The following is a 16,622-nucleotide window of genomic DNA, read 5'->3' as shown; positions in this document are numbered from 1 at the left end:
TACTTCAACTTTTACCAGAGTGTTTTTAAACTGCAGTATCTATACTTCTACTTAAGTAATAAATGTGTGTACTTTTGACACCACTGTTAATGTGAAGGGTACAATTATGGAGTATGAGGAATTTAGAATTATATATGGTTATGCTTGTTCAAACTTTTCTTTTAACTCACTGGAGTAACTGGAAATAAATGGAAAAAAATAATTAACAATCAAAGTACTAAACTATATGTTTGTAAACCTCCAATAAGAAACTCTAATTGGCAAAAGGGAATCCAAATATATAGAAACATATATACATTTTATTTAATAACAAAAATCACTGATGGTTGCCCCATATAACACATATGGAAAATGGGAGGACTACTTTGACTGCCTGCTACCGTGTGCAGCCTATATTTCATTCAACTGTTCAGTTTACCAAAGTGTAAGAGCTGTATAAAAATCTAAAGCCTTTTTTTTAGCTGTCTCTAATGTGAGTAAGAGGTGGAATGTACGTATACATTTATGTTCACAGTATCTTATCTCAGGATTGCACACACATGCTGAACTGGATGCATTGGGAAGGGTGTTTTGACAGATTAAAAATACAGATCCCTAATAAAATACATTCACTTTGACATTTGTACTTTTACCCAGCCTCTGCATAATGTTTCCCAGAGTCAAATGAGAACTGTTGTAATAGTTCAATGATTTCATAATGCGCAGCTATAGATTCCTACTAACTGCTTTCATCCATACATGTCAAATTTAAATGCAATGCCAACCTTATGTTCGCTCTTATAAATTAAATTGTCCATATGCCAGCCTTCATTGACCAAATGATTGCTTATTTCTGTTATGTAACTACCTGCACACTTTGCCCACCTTCTATTGCCTCCATTTTCCATTGTGCAAAGTCTCCACATTGAATAATTAACCTTTCAAATTTCTTTTTAAAGTTAGCACTGGTGCTGAGACAGGATATTGTAAAGGTTCTCATCCTGAGTACAAGTCAAATATTAATGGATCTTTTAACTCTGCTCTCTCTATCTTGTGACCGGCAGGAAAGTCTGAATATAGCACCACAAGCTGCATCTTGGGATGCTGTGTTGTGTAATAAAGTCCAGAGTGACAACACTTCAATGATTTATTAATTCATAAGCAAATATTACACAACATGCAAAAAGACTCCAGTGACAGAGTATTTCCATTTTTATTTAATGCAAAAATTTGTGTGGGGGCCCATGTTTGAATAGAGCATCTTAATTATTAAACACATTTCTCCAATATATTAAAAAAAGACAAAAATATAGTGGAATGTTTATCTGAGTTGCTGCTGGGAATTGTTTGTTTTCCCTAATGTAACAAAAAAAAATATATATATATATATATATATATATATATATATATATATATATATCAGTATATATATATATATATATATGATATAGTTTTATTTTTCCAAATAGCCTGGTTTTGGCAGCAATTTGCATAGAATAATATCAATATTCCCCAATGATTAAAAAAAATCATGGAGAAAAATGATAAAGGTAGGGAATATAGATAATGATAGCGAAAGGTCTTTACTACAGGCCGCTCGGTGCAGCAGTGGTTAGCACTGTTGCTGTGCAGCAGGAACGTTCTGGGTTCCATTCGCAGCCTGGGGTNTATGATATAGTTGCTACACTATATATGATATAGTGTAGCAAGTTTAAGTTTAATATTTCCCCTCCCCTTAATAGCAATAAAATTTAAATGAAATAATAATTAATTAAAATAAAACGGTTACAGTTACTTTCTGGACTTTCTGCATTGAGTTTGCATGTTCACTCCGTGCATGTGTGGGTTCTCTCCATGTACTCTGGCTTCCTCCCTTAGTCAAAAAACCTTGACTGTTAGGTTAATTGGCTTCTCAAATTATCCTTATGTGTGAGTGGTGTGTGCATATTAGTGTGTTTTCATGTGTCTCTGTGTTGCCCTGTGAAAGACTGGTTAGCAGTCCAGGCTGTACCCTGCCTCTGACCTATAGACTGCAGGAGATACACACCAGCCCCACTGGATGGATGGATTCTAAACTTTTTTGTTTAATAAATAATTCTAAAACAAGCTGTCCAAGACAAATTAGAGTACCTTGCTCCTAAACAATGAACCAACATACCTGTCAACGGGTGCAGAAGTCAGACTGATAATTTCCTGAACATTCCAGAACATTAGCGAAAACACTTGTTTGCCTAAAGTGTTGCTCAACAAGATTTCAGTTCAGGAGCTCTATCATGAGTTTTTACTAGTGTGTATTGGTCTGGGTTTCTTAATGGGAGGGTATATAAACTTTCAAGCACATCTGTATGCCCTTTACAGGTGTCTTTAGCTTTCAGTGGGCACTTAGTAGGCCCATTGTTTAGACTAAATAGACACATGAGGCCAAACCCATGTGGGCCCTCTAGGCAGTCGTTAGAAGGGAGTTTTAGAACCTAAATTAGTAAACCATTAAATGAGCCACCCATATGGGTCTTAGTTTGAGCCAGACTAATGGTGTGGAATATAAAAAGTATATAGACAAATTAAACAGGAGCATTATAGAACATAATTGGCTAAATATTATGGGCCACTTTTATCTATATTTCATATGTAAATGTTTACAGGGCAGTCAAAGGCTGGATCTAGAGTACAACTGAGAACATTACTGTTTAAAGATTCTCTCTATCCTGTCTGGCTAATATTATGGCTGATATTAATGTACAGTAATTCACACAGACTTGCAGTAAAATATGTGTTCAAAAACTATTATCCCAAAGGATGGATATACACAGGCATGATAAACTATTTTTTATTCACTTTTATTTAATTAAGAAAAACATGCACAAAAAAAAGGGGGGGGGGGTATGAATATATTTGAAAGACATGCCTAGATTATGATTAATTTACTGAAATATATATTTTTTTCTTATGACTAAATTACAGACTTCATAGTGTTAGATAAAACATAGTTATATATCATAGCTTGGTTTTATGTTTATATTTTTTTCATTGGCTTATCGATATGAGTGCAGATCTAAAAAAAAAAGATAAACACAATGAATCCCTCAGGAATCTGAAGATCCTACAGATACACCTGGCCAGAGCGCAACTAATGGACATAACAGTCAAGTATACCCCACAAAGCAAGAGACAATGGCTGACTCATGACATAATATACAGACATCTGCAGAGTATGCGCCAAAAGTTACTGCTGCAGATTCTTATATATTTTTATGAACTAATGATTCTTTTCTTTTATACAGACAGCAATAAAAAAACAGCTTGTCATCCTTCAGGGCTACACTGGAGAACATCAGCATCATTCAAAGTGTCAGTCTTTTCTGCAGAACTTTCAGCTACCATTCTGCATTTTGCTGCAATAATAATGTATTCAAAAAGTAATTAGATTTGTCGACATTAACTTATTCTTTGTCATTTTAACGCAGAAATTTATGGTGGCAAATCAAGCTTGAAATTAACTGCTGTTCTGCCCCCAAAACGACTGAAATAAAAGAGGAAGTAATGGCAAAGCCTGGAAGGAGGCATATTTTTTTGTGGGATCTTTTCTTGAGGAACATTTATTTCACAATGCCAGGAAACTGACAATAACTAGAACCTGATTTAAAGATCAGATACAGTAAAATTAAAGTAAAAAAAGAAAAGCTTTGCTTCATTCATTCTCACTGCAGCACATTTTCCCGCAGCAGGAATTTTCAAAAGTAGATAAATTCTACTATATGTTAAAGAATATGTCTAAATCACTTCTGCTTTAAGCTGGGAAGTGAATTTTAAAATCTTCATGTTTTGCATTGGATTCTATTGCATCTTACAAGATAAATAAGAATCAATCTCCATTTTTCTGTAGAAGTTTAATCCTGGCTTAACATGAAAGACTAGAAATCTGTGCAGGTTATGTCACACTCACTGACTACTGCAAATAAGTCCAAGTCCCTCTTGATCATGCAAGGATAAGAGCCTGAAGATATTGCATGAACAGACAAATGGACATTGAACACTGTTTAGTGCAGGGGTCACCAGCACCGTGCCTGCATGCACTAAGGGGCTTTTCAAGACCACATTGGGGTCCTCAGCATCTTCTAAAAATGGATCAACTCACCAATATTCCAAGGTTTAAATTTTATTTTATTCTGTTGCTCATGTGTTTTAATCATTTTTAGTGCACTTCATTATATTAATCTTATAAAGCATTTGTAGAGATTTCAAAATGACATTTAGAAATGAAACAATAAAAAAAAGTTGAATATGCATGAAGTTTGGATATAAACGCTGACCCCTCCAGCTCACAGGTCATTTTTTTGTGGCCCATCTAATGACTCAGTCACCATGAAGTAGTCCTCAGCCTTATAAAGGTTGATGACTCCTTGTTTAGAGTTTTGGTAGGACTGGAGCCTTCCTAGAAGCAGTTAGTCACGCTTGATCAAGTTTCAAATTCATCACAGGGCAAACAAGGAGGTAGACTAATGGGACATTTGACAAGCATGTAAGAGCTTGCTTGACACAGAGAATTGTCTTTCTAATAAAAATAATGTCCTTACTGTCAGGCTCAAAACAATAGGACCAGTATTCAAGGTGCAAAGAGAGTTAGATTTATTAAAACATTAATTAAAGATGGAACTGCAGTGAACAGTGTCTGAGGCAGGAACCTCTTGTCTTATGGTTTAGTCCAAGCTCAGGGGATGAGATTGGTTCCAGCTGGTTGGCTGCCAATGAGACCTGGCGGGTGCGGTCCAGAGAGTCCCAGGTGCTTGTGTCTCAGAGGTCGAAGGATAGGCAGGAAATCAGAACCAAGCTGACGAAGGACGGCAGGATAATCTGGAGGGCGAAGCCAAAGCCGGTGTCAAAGACGTGCTCGGTAGTCAGAGTCAGGACATCAGAGTTGCAAATAGGTGAAGAAGGGACATTTGGAACTTGGGAAACAGTTCCAGGGTCGTTTAACAGACAGGCAGGAATCTGGCAGGAGTCTAAAGACAGGTCAGGCAAACAGATCAGAACGGGGACAGGCAGACTCGGAAGTCCAGAGACAGAACGGGTCATGATCAGGCAATCAGAAAACACTCAGGAATGCCAGAGAACTCTGGCCACAGGCTTTAATAATCTAGCACTGATGGCTGTTTAGAGGCTGAAACAGGTAGATCAGATGAGCCATAATGAGAACTGGTGGGAGCTAGGCAGGTGAATGGAATGAGTAATCAAACCAGACTTCAGCGCCAAGATCATGACACCTTATATTAGAGGAAGACAGAGGTGTGTTAAGCTCAGCTAACTATTCTATCATCTTTAAACAACTCTGAACTTTCTGTGACAGGATGAGACCAGCTGCTGACCCCAACACATTTTAATCATCATTTAGTCCTTCGTTATCCTGTTTTATGATATACCAAATGTTCTTGTTGTTAGGTACTTATTGCTCAACCATAATTTTGTAATCCATAATCCATTTTAAAGTGTTTAAACAAGAAACCATCTGTCCTGAAAAAGAACAGACTTGGATGGTTAGATTGTATGAAGTGTGATTAAACATTAATGTGGCTTTAATAATATGTGAGGCAAAATACTCTCAACTTTTGCAAAAACTGTTTCTTTAAAATGCATAGGATGGCCCGTTGGGTCTTTATTGAGAAGGATCTATGTAATTTTCAAGAGGACGTAAATGTTTTAGTAAGCTGACCGGAGGGCAGTCTTTGACACTCCATCTTAAATGAGCTTCAGGTCAGAGAAGGGTGTTTGAGCGTGTTGCGGTTCCTTAATCATGTAGTGCAAGTTGTATTTCAAACATACTCTCCCTATGCTTCAACCATGTTAAAAACCTGCTGTTATTCAAACAAATGAGAAACAAATATGTTCTAGAAATGTTTATTTAAAGTTTTTTATAAATACTCTTGGCTTGTGTATTTCTCTACCAAGTTTGGCTAAAGAAAAAGTGAGTGAACTGATGTAAACTCACACTCTGCTTGCAGACTAATTGAATTATAAATACCTTAATTAGTTACAGTCTGTTGATGTTCATATAACAGATTATGGTTTTAGTTAGCACAGGCTGGAGGAAAAGTCTGACATGAATATCAGAGTAATGTTATACCTTTTCCGAGTTTAATTCATTGTAATTTTGGATGAACTTATTATACAACTGAAAAAAACGCCCAAAACCAGCTCAGGTGCTCTTATTTATTTTATGTAATCATATCAGTGAGTGCTCCTGGTATTTACTCTTTGCTTGAATAAAAGGTAAAAATTGGACACTGCGCTCAAAGAAAAGAGCTGGGAAGTTGAAAGAAGATAGAGATCTGCACTCCTCAAAAGTTCTTTACAGGTTTAGATTCTGACATAATCCACTATGATTTATTAAATTCACCCATGCCATCACATTAATAAGGTCAGGATGAAAAACCCATATTTCATCATCAGATTAAAGGAACAAGAAACAAGTATTTAATTAAATAAAGAAAGAGAGTCATCCTTGAACCTCAACCAAAATGTCCTGTTTCCCAACTTACAATCCAAATGCCTTACAGAGAGACGTTTCTTCAGGAGAGGAGACCGGATGGGACACGTCTGTTTCAGAAGATGGAGAAGTCCACGTGACTTTTGAACTGATACATTCTGTCTATAAAATTGTTATATCAGTGAAAGTGTATGAAATAATGAGGAAAGATTACATTTGTTTTTAGCAGAGAAGCCTGTAAAATGCTTCATGATGTGACTGGACAAAGATTCAATTCCAACAGATAGATTTTAATATGCTGGGGTACCTTTAAACACATATCAGTGGTACATCACATAAACATTTGAGGCAGTTTAGTGTGTGACATTGTGAGATATAGACGATTCACAATAAAGGAATAAAACCCCTGTTTAATTTTGCATCTTTAAAAATCACAGCTGAATGTTTTGTTATCATTTTATCCTTTAAATATTTTAAAGAGCAGTGGAGGTTGGATCTATGCTGGAAGTTTTGTTTTAAAACAGAAAGGGAAAAAGAAATATCTCACAACTCACAGCCCTGAAAGATGTAACACACACTCTAGAAACAGACAGATGTAAACAAAAAATGGATTAGTTTAAAGAGAGCACTCACACAAGCTATCTATGTTAATTAGAGAAAAACTCTAATCTAATTTTGGAAAAATCTTCTTTGCTGTTAAATCCCCTGATTAGTAGTGTTTATATTCCCAGTAATGCATAAGGGGGGGTGCTGATAATAATGAGAAGACACCTCAGTTAGCTCCTCATGCACACATCACATGCTGCTGCATGCCTGTAACCGTCAGGGCTGCTATAGCCCTGCTCCACATGATGTAACAGCTCAGCTGAAATACCATCCCAATAGAAAGCCAGGCAGCAAACAAAGAGCCCCAACCCCAAAACAAACCTTAAATATTGATAGCTTACTTACATAAGGCACCAGTGGGAGAGAAGCAGACACGTGCCTGAAGAGTTTCTAAGACAGTTGCTTGAATAAAGTCTTTATGAATATTTCTATAGTTGAAATGCCAGACTCATTATTATCTCTCATGCATTCTATGATTTCTCTGTTGTGCTCTTGTTGACACGGCTGGGGTGTGGATGGAATTTGACAATTATTTCTACACTGTCAACTCCTTTCATCTTCATTTTTGCTTTCAAAGGAGAAGAAATCTAAACCAAAATCGCTGTTTATTAGGAAGGTGAGGCGGGGTACATATCACAGGAAGCATTTCATTTTGCCAGACGGAAAAGTTACTTCGAATCTGCAGATGTCTTAAATATTTATACAAGGAGCAGTCTTTTTTTTTTTTTCCTGGTTTCCTCTCTTTTAAGCTGTGGAATGGTTTATATCCTTTCTCTAGGGCAAACCACCAGGGACACATTCTGAACAGTTTTATTACAACTATCAGGGTAACCCAAATATTATTTTAAAGGGAAGGGCTAAAACCTGATGTCCCGTTTTTAGGGGGGACCTCCAGAGGGTTCAGATATTAGGCAGACTAGACCAATATTATTGCTGTAATGTACATGTTTTGATTATTGAGTGCATTTTTCTCCAAACATTTGCAAAAGTATTCACTGAATGGCATCCGATGCTTTCAGTTCATGGTCTTAGCAGGGACCTTTAATTGTCAGCAGTTGAATGATTAGCATCTCTTAAGTTTCTTTAGATATTTATGGTTTTCAGAGGAGGAATCCAGTTCCCTTTGAAACATTTGTGCTTTTGAGCAAAATCTCCAAACCCCTATGAATTTGTGTTTTGTGTTCATTGACACAATTTTCGGGGGGGACATGTCCCCTGTACATTTTTAAACGTGCGTTTTGCTCCCCTGCACGTTTTAGTGTCCAAAAACAATGTTACGCTACAGTACACAGACATGATTGAGTATTAGAACCATGCGGAAAAACGGGGGTTAAACTGAATCCTGTATCCCTGAGTTTCGACCATCCTAATTGGCTCACTGTCTTTTCTTGTGTGATTGGCTGTAACAGTTCTCACTCCTGAGAGGCTCACTGATGCGCCCCTGAAATTGATCTGTGATTGGACGGTCAAACATGCTGAAGTTAGTTACATTAAAAACTACTTGCATCCCCCATACTTCTGAAATCAAAATTTCATCAATGTTTGTGTTCAGTGCTTTTGAAAGTATTCATACATGACGTTTATTTCATATTAATGTTGCTTCTGGAAATATTTAGGCATTGACTAACACAAAGTAGTGTATGAATGTGAAGGGGCTTGAAAATAATGAAGTTATCAAAATATTTATCAAAAAAGTCTTAAGTATTAAAAGTGTTTCTCTTTTGTGATTCGTGTCTGCTGCTTTTGCTTGGATAAAAACTAAATATTTTAAACATTCTCCTTTGTAAAAATAGCTCATGTTCAGTGTGGATGGACCAAATAGACTTTTTGTGAATACCAACTTTTTGGACTAGCCTTTGACTATGGTATTTAGAAAAATTAAAAGCTACCTCATGTCTTGCCTGATGAATGATCTACTCTTCTGGTCTGTATGTTAAGCAGCAACTTAACTTTATCTTGCTGGTGTTGCAAATATGCAACACTCATTTAGATTTCCTTCAGATTTCCAAAGTCAGGGATATTATTTTAAAAACAAACAATACTAAAAACGGCACTTTTCTTGTCTGCCCCGGTCTTCAAGAAAGTGTTTGGTATTCTCTAAAAGAAACAACTACAACTCTGAGGTGTTCATATAATAACTTTGTTTGTATTAAGGCTGCAGCATACAAAGGTAGACTCTTCTTACTGTAGTTGTTAAATTAATTTTATAGGATATAATAATTTATATCATTATATCGTTTAAAGATATCTGAGGCTTTAATAAAAAAAAAAAAGAATATATATACGTATATATATATATATATATATATATATATATATATATATATATATATATATATATATATATATATATATGAGGTCTTGGTCTGCCTTGAAGCTTGCAGCTGAGCTTTATTTATGAGCTGCTCCATTTTGTTTACATGATCATCTTCCAAATCATTTATAACAAATATTTTTACTCAATCTTTTGTGTCTTTTTTTTTGTTTAGCAACATTGATAACACATTCACTGCAGAACATAACATTTTATAGATTTTACAATAACCATCATATGCACCATTTATAACAGATAGTTTATTTATGTTTGATTAATTTATCAACTGCATCTTAACCTCTTATAAAAGGGCAGTAGATCATGTTATAAGGTATTAAGCCCACTACTGTTAGGTTAGGGTCAGGGTAAGTCGAACATGATAAAAATAAGGGCTAGGTTCAGGTTTAAAGTCAACTATGGTTAGCGCTAAACTAACATGGCAGGCAAATATGATCTATTTACCTTTTTTAAGTTTACTGTTTAGATGCAGTGTATAAATGGGTATCAAACAGCTCCAAACCTTTTCTGCATGAAAGTTCTTTGGCTTTTTCGTTGTGTGAATGTGTCCTCTGAGTTAGTGGTAATTCAGCATCATCAGTTTTTGAACTTCGTTTCCATTTGTTTACCAAGCCCTCGGAAAAAAAAGCCTTCCTGCTGTTAATGAAACACCTCCGTGGCAGTTTTCTTAATCAGTCTCTGATTATTTTATCAACGGCAATCAACCTGCTACTTCCTACACAAAGAGGTGAAAATTAGGAGACTACATATAACGACTGTCTGTGTTTACCAGGTCAGCTGGAGAAATAGATACACTGCCATCTGCACCTCAGGGATAATTCGATTTGCCCTGACATGCTGAATTACCCTGTGACAGCCTGTCCATTTTATTTGCTAATTAAATTCGGAGTCATTTAACACTCAGGCTTTGATGGCAAAGCACAAAGCGGATGGCTCACCTGACTGAAGGCTCCTCTCTGGGTTACGGTTTGCCGCCGTGTGAACATGACGGGGGTAGGCCATCTTCATATCCTCAGAAAGACTTTGACAATTTAGACCTTGACACAACAGCAGGAGCTTGGTTCGCATTGTTGGCGGTAAGTTAGACCTGTTCCCAGTGCATGTTGGTCTCCACCAGGGCTGCCCTTTGTCCCCATTTCTGTTCATTACATTTATGGACAGAATTTCTAGGTGCAGCCAGGGACCGGAGGGTGTCCGGTTTGGCAACCTCAGAATATCATCTCTACTGTTTGCAGATGAAGTTGTCCTGTTGGCTTCATCAAACCAGGACCTTCAGCGTGTAGCAGAGGTCCAGGAGGAACTTGGAGTAGAGTTGTTGCTCCTGCACATCGATAGGAGCCAGCTGAGGTGGCTTAGGCATCTGTTCCGGATGCATCCTTGTCTCCTCCTTCGGGAGGTGTCCCAGGCATGTCCTATTGGGAGGAGGCCTCGTGGAAGGCCCAGGACACAGTGAAGGGACTGTGTCTCTGACCTGGCCTGGTGTCGCCTCAGGGTCCCCTGCAGCAGCTGGAGGAGGTTTGTGTGGATCGGGAAGTCTGGGCATCTCTGCTTAGACTGCTGCCTCTGCGACCCAGTCCTGAAAATAGATGGATGGAAAGATGGATGGATGGATGGATGGATGGATGATTACATTATATAACCTAAGCTTATTATACGGTGATATAATTTTACTCTGGGTCAACAGGACAAAAGAAAAGAGTCAGAGAAAACCAAAAAAAGTCAGGGATGAGGCATTATATTTTAAGCATAAAGACATAAACATAATTTTCTCTACTGAAAGTGTTTATTATAGAACACTGGACTAATGGGTCTCTTGCTCAGTGGAGAGCAACAGATAAAAGGCTTAATTTACCAACATTAGTCTGCCAGATGAAAATATTTTCTTCACATGTGGACTAAATGGCCTCAAAGATAACACTACAGGGTAATGAAACAAAGAATATTTAAATAATAAGTTTGATAAAAATGTTTATAATCTCAGCATAATTAAAACATGTTGCTACAGAGTTTGCTTTCTAAGATTTAAGGTAATAAAATTATATCAGTTTCTTTCTCAGAAATGTAAGAAATAAAGAACTACAGTTCCTACAGAGTTGAACACTTTAATTAGTCTGTAAAACTTCAAGATGCCATTGGAATAAATAAATAAATTCAGGAGTAATGAGAAATTGTGCCATAAAAAATCAAAACTTCATGTGACCAGGCAACAGGCCCCAAATGTTTGGAAACCCTAAAAACATCAATGTAACAGATAATCAAATTTCTGTTGTCCATATAATTTCAAGAGTGAAACTTCCTTTAGATAAAGATAATGCAGGACCATTTGTCACGTATATGTATCTTGATCAACAAGCTGTTTGAGTAATAAGAATATAGTGTAAGTCCATTATCATTAATGTCTGTATGCCTGCCTGTCAAGTACAGCCAATTATTATACACACTATGTATACATTTGAGCTGCTGTGGGTCTGAGTTAAAAAAAATGTTCATCAGATCCAGGGTTGCAGGGTGTCAAACAGAACCACCACATTACCGTCTACGTGGAAGGATGTCAGCTGAGGACGTGGTTTTTGACCAAACTAAATAATCCAGCTGTGTCCAGAGATGTTGCTGCATAGGTCATAAACCAAACCCTCATATTTTAGGCTGTATAAATCTTTGATTCATATGAAAATTTAAAAAGTGCATCCTATATTTTTGCTTGTTTGTGGAAAATATTTATATTACATACAGGAAATGAAAGATTGTTTCCACTCATAAATCATAAACAATAGTGTGTAAATATACATCTGTGGATAAGGAAGGTCTGAACCTGTTTCAACTGAAACATCTAGGAATTATTTAAATTGACTCCTAGATATCTTATTCACACCAAAAAAAATATCCTGTTATACCTGCTTTATAAGGTATTATTTTTTTCTATTTTTCTAATCAAATAAAATTCTCTTTAAATTGTCTTACCCCATTTTAGCACAACAGCATTTTGTTGATATGTAAATGAAAATGATTATTACACATTGAAAAAAATTTCAACCTGCTGACATTGATATTCTGATCAAGGCTTTCTTCCTAAAAATCCCAATTTCCCTTTTCTCCTTATTCACCATTTTTTTTCTGTCCTAGTTGATGTTTTTCAAACCCAAAGCCCCCTCCTCTGAGCTTTCCAGTAGACTAATATTTGTCTTTCCACCTCCTCCTACTCTGCGAACATCTGGTCTCGGGGTATTTGAAGTAACACAAACTTCCTTGGCAAGCCTTCACATCTTTTGATTACTGCGTACATGACCATCAGTAGTTTACCATGACCATAAACAATCTCCTTTGACCACAAACACAGCCTAAGCCTCAGCTGACTGTAGATGATGGTATGCAAAAATATTTGTCAGATGGAGATATTCTTGCTGTTGTGTAGCATCTCCTACCTTGATTGTAAATCTAAACATTTGCAACATGTACAAGACTTAAACACCTTTCTATGTCCTGATTATTTTAAATCACTGAGGCTAACTTTAAATAGTTGTTCCTGAATAAATCCCCTGAGTTTTTTGGATGGTCTACAGGGGGTTGATGTGTCTGCAGCCCTTGGGAATAATTGGACTGATTTGAACGGAGGAGGAAATGAAAAACATACCCAAGGCCACATTTTGCAGCCTGTTTTTGTGCATGTTTTGCTTCTGTATCCAAGGTAGCTTTCTGGGAAATGGAACAGGGTAACATGAAATAGATGGTTTAAATTCTGCATTTTACACAGTCAAAGCTTGAATAGCCTTTTTTCTCAAAAGTGATGGAATTCATTACAGCTCTGGCTCACCGCTCTGATTGAAGTCTCTTAGTCGCAATAGGCCTTACCGCCTCTCTCTGAGCCAGGGTCAGAAAAAGCCAGCAAAGTAATCAGGTGGCATTGAGGAGGAAAGAAGTGTTCAATCAAGACTCCGTCACGTTACTCTCTGTAGTTCAGGAGACAGTGGATATCATGAGCTTTTATAAAATGTTAGTGTCAATCAAAGGGAGGGAAGCCGGTAGGGGTGTGTTCATGCACAGACATGGAAGTCATGGAAATCTAAAGTTATTGATGCAGTGAAACACAGCTAGGTGAGTTTTAATCGACATCCTATCTCATATCTGCTGTGGGTCCTCGTGGTCACAAGCATGCATTACTTCCCAATGTATCTGATACTGTAGTAAATGCAACCTGACCTTTCTCTAAGTCTTACTGCCATAGTTTTTTTGAATATCCTTTGATTAGAGCATTACAATTTATTGCACAGAGGGTTCACTGCTAGAATGTATGTTACTTGCATAGATTCCGTTTACTTAAGTTAGAAATAACCTGACTTAATGTTAACCAATGCAGTAACTAGACTTATATTGGTTTGACACTGTTCAAAGAATTCAATTATGAACTCAAATTGGTTAGCTAATTAAAACGTATTAGGGAAACGAAAACTGTAAAGTTTGGAAAAGTAATGCTTAACAGTAATATCCATTTTATATAATGTTGGTGTGTAAAGTAATTGACAGGATTGTTTCCAAATAGCTGCGCTCCTATAAATGGTTAACAGCTTTTGTAAAGTTTTCCACCAGATACTCTTACTAAAAAAAACTGGTATTTGAATCCAGGTCCCCTGCATCACAGTCACAGACTCAAACCACTAGAACAGTAATGCAACAGGAATTATATCTTTATGTTACAAGCTTTGTGACATTTAAGAAATATTCAGCAAAGAATGCAAAAACCGACATAACTTTTGAACAATAAAGCATAGTGTAATTTTGGAAAAGTAAATGTGGTAATAATTTTTTGTATAAACTTTCTCCAATGCTAACTAATAATTTTTTATTTTTCCATTGAAATTTAGACTTAAGATGTTGACATAATATGATAAAACCTACATGAAGTTGTTACATTGTTTAGTATTTTTTTCTATTCATTGATCAGCTCACATATATGATAAGCAGGATGTTGAATAAGCAATAAATATGTAGTAAGAAGGATGTTTGCTTTATTTGTGATGCTGTAGAAGAAATGTCCCTTTGTCTCTGTAGATGGCAGTGTAGCACAGATTTATGGCTGCACTGTGAGTATGACTCCACAGATCAATCCCTTTGATGGAACAGTTCATTGTTCTAATGGAGTACCAGCATTTATTATAATATGTTTTCTTCACTAAGGGATGCATCTTAAATACTGAAAGAAAATAAAATGTAGGACCAGTTGGATTTTAGATAATTGGCAGTTTTGATCAATATGTGCCGGAAATACCTTCTGAGCATTTTATATTGGATTGGCAAAGAGCAGCATAGAGTTCCTCAATCGGCGCTCAGGTAAAAAAGCAAGCTCTTTGAGTAAAAATAAACTCTCCTCTGTTTTAATTTGATTCCATGTTCTCTGTACATAAATACCTGTTCATTACAGAGACAGAGGCCTCACTGTGAAGAACTGATGTGCACTCAAACCTAGGTAGAGGCAGAGGGAGAAGGCTGCAGGAAGGGGATGAAACACAGAATAAAGCTGCAGATTAGAGCTAAAATGGTGAGGGGAATTGTAAATTTAGCAGATATAGCGGTGATAAAGTGGAGGTTGGATGAGAGGAATGCTCACAGGAAGGGCTTTGACGGGTTTGCAGTGTTGCAAAGGGAGTGAATGGATTGTATGTTGAAAGAAGGAGACGGATGTGACCCAGCGGTTCCCTGTGGGGTCCATAGGGGCTGAGGGTGTCTTTGCTTGCGTTCTTGCCTGCTGTCAGGCCTCTTGCTCCGTCGCCCTTTGCTCTTTTTCAACATCTGGAGCCTGTTTAGCATCACAAACACTGGAGCCCCAGCCATGACAAGTCTGCTGAGACTGGCTTTTTCTGAACTTTTTTTACAGGGTGAAAGAATTTAAGTTGCAGCATTTCTCTATGATTTCACACTATTTATGCTGGCCCCTCCCCATCTTCATAGCATTTATTGTAGTTATCATTTTTAATCTTGTTTCTCTAAATCAGCAGGCCTTCCTGTGCTGACCTCAAACTGCTAAATCATGTTTGAGTAAAAGCTTTGGTATTTTCACTGGAAGAAAATTTGCTGCTTTAATGGACAACACTTCCAGGAAGGTATGCATCACTGTGGGGCGCCTTGACGATCTCAATTAACAACCCTGTTGTAATGTTTGCAGATGCTGCAGTGCACAAACTTTAATTGCTTAATGCTGTTTCTGGTTGGTCTTACTGGTTGTCAACATGGATGAGTCAGGTTTTACTCTGAACATTTTACATAAGCTGAAAACCGCAACCAATTTGTAGGTATGCATGTGTTTGTGTTTACCCGCCCCCTGTGGGTAAAGGATTAGAGGTGAGCAAACACCTCTGTTAAAGTCTTTAACACTCTCCCAGTGATGACGGATTTCCACGCTGCTCTGTTGGAAGATGAGCCCGCCATTCATTTTCTGTGGTCAGTGACATGACCTCTGTCTGGCTGGCCTGGTCCATCCCTTAATGGCTCTTCCTGGGAACCAGTCCTTCAGTTCACTGCATTGGTCCAGGGTTTATGGTTCTCCTTTAGGTGAAGAAGGGATACAACATGAGCATGGTTTTGAAGGTGAGGAAGGCCAGACAGCTTTGATTGTAGCTTTTACATCTAAATGTGCTGAAAGCAGGTATTTTGATATCAATAAATATAAAGCAAACATGTGCTGCTAGTTAAGCTTCTATTTTTTATGCATTTATGGTAGCTTTTCTAGAGAAATCTTTGGGCAAATTGCCAACAAAGTTTCCATGGTATACATTTTCTGCACGCAGCTGAACTACAGTATGCTTATGTGTATTGTGTGTATACAAACAGAAGGGGGTCTACGTGGGAGAGGGGAGGGAGTTACTGGGCACCAGGCCTGTAACAGTAAAACATTTCAGAGGCCATTCGTCAACATCCTAATGACTTCAGCAGACGAGGTCTGGATTTCGGCTTTTCCCCACCGCCGACACCAACAGCCATAAAACACTACTTGTTTGGAATACAAAACATAGATCCTGAGGATATGAACAGTAACGGTGTGGCTAACAAGCTATTTGGAAATCTTTCCCCAACATGTTGTCTTAAGATAAAACATTTTTCAGAAATGGCATCAGTGGTTACAACAGGTTACAACAGATATGTATATATATATAACCCGTTACTAACATGGGGTACCTAATACAGTGGCCGGTGAGTGTATATATATATATATATATATATATATATATATAT

This window comes from Cyprinodon variegatus, unplaced genomic scaffold (genome assembly GCF_000732505.1).
Source record: "Cyprinodon variegatus isolate N-32 unplaced genomic scaffold, C_variegatus-1.0 Scaffold343, whole genome shotgun sequence".
NCBI lineage: Eukaryota > Metazoa > Chordata > Actinopteri > Cyprinodontiformes > Cyprinodontidae > Cyprinodon > Cyprinodon variegatus.
This window is presented reverse-complemented; position numbering follows the sequence as displayed.